Here is a 1,554-nt window from a genome sequence, read left to right on the forward strand (position 1 = left end):
GGATGAAGGGATTACCCTCCCCCTACTGGGATCCCCCCAGCCTCTCCAGTCTGTCAGGAAAGGGGCAGCCTGCAACACCCATTAGCAGATCTAGGAAGCAAGATGAGAATGCCTCACTGATAAAAGGTACCAGGCCACGTGGCTAACACAGACAAGAATTATGGGTTAATGTAAGTTATAAGAGTTAATAAGAAGTCTGAGCTAATAGGTTAACCAGTTTATAATTAATATACCGGGTGTGACAGAAACCTCAGCCAACAGCAGGGGACTGGAGGTGGCTCACAAAGGCTTGCCCTCCAGAGAGATGGCAGCGCTACCACCTGGTTTCTCTGCCAGAGTGTCGCGGTCCTTGACCTCCTCGTAGAAGTTTGCTGGTAATTCGTGCTTGATTCCTGTCAGCTTCTTCTTGATGGCAACCTTGGAGCTGGCATAGATAATTCTGCTCTTAAGGGATGCAGTCTCAGGGGCCCAGAAGATGAACACCTTCTTCTTGCTCTCTTTGGTCTCATAGGTCATTTTGTAGAGAGCATAGCGGTAGTCCTTGTCTGGCAGCATCTTGACAAAAGTGATGTAGGGATCGTCCACAGTCTGCCCACACCTCCTACCAGGATCTCCTTGCCCTCCTCCAGGATGATGTTCTTCTTGTCCTCCCTCAGGTAGAAGAGCACCGCCTTCTTGCGTTTCTTCACTTCTTCTGGCATAAAGATTTGTGCATTTTCTTGTCATTGAACACCATTAGAGACAGCCACACCATAGGCCAAGTTTCTGGAAGAAGAAGTGAGACAGGGAGAGCTACAGAAGAACTGAGCCACCGCAGCTGCTACCGGGATCTGACTGTCAGAAAACGTTTTAATAAATGTGAATGTTAGAGGTTTATTTATTCCCATTTATTTCCAGAAAATGTTTAAATATCATATTGAATATTATGAACTGCAGTTGTGATTTCTAATGAGATTAGGCATTTCCACAATATTATCTCTTACCTCAAGAAAACATTTTATACTTTTAATTATTAATGTCTTTTTTATGTTCCTTTATGAATGTTATTAGCATTTTATATAATTTCAAATATATGTGTATGAGTGTATATATGGATATATTATATATTCATAACACACACTGAATGTAAGAAAGGGATGCTCCTGATATTTGTGCAACCATTTTATAGCAGTCACTTCACTCAACCCTGATGGAGTTTTCCCAGGGAGCAAGCTTTCCTTCCTGACGAGTGTCATTCAGCTTTGTCCTACCTTGTAATTTTGCATGATTTGCTTCCTTACCTTCCGTCATCGCCTGCATGCTTCGGAACAATGCTTAATCACGGTGAGAACAGAAGTATTCTTGTCAGTTCTTATTTAAAGGCAACGGCTGCAGTGTTTGCCTAGCGAGTGTAATGTTGATTGGTCTGTCCATTACGAAAGCGTTCTTCCACTGACAGTTCACGGAGCACATTCTCTCAGAGCACCACAGACTGAATTTTGTAAAAATGCATGTTGACTTCTGACGGTGCTTCTTGTGTGTCTTTTTTCTTTTGTCCTGTTGATGTGACTGCAC

The 1,554-nt window shown here is 42.9% G+C and overlaps 1 pseudogene; it reads right to left on the minus strand.

Moving 5' to 3' along the window:
• Positions 1 to 279: 279 nt before the first annotated feature.
• LOC121444741 lies at positions 280 to 1,290 on the minus strand (annotated as a pseudogene).
• Between the last annotated feature and the right edge of the window lie 264 nt (positions 1,291 to 1,554).

This window comes from Microtus oregoni, unplaced genomic scaffold (assembly GCF_018167655.1).
Source record: "Microtus oregoni isolate MIOR12 unplaced genomic scaffold, Mior012 000139F_ref0000186, whole genome shotgun sequence".
NCBI classification, from domain to species: Eukaryota; Metazoa; Chordata; class Mammalia; order Rodentia; family Cricetidae; genus Microtus; species Microtus oregoni.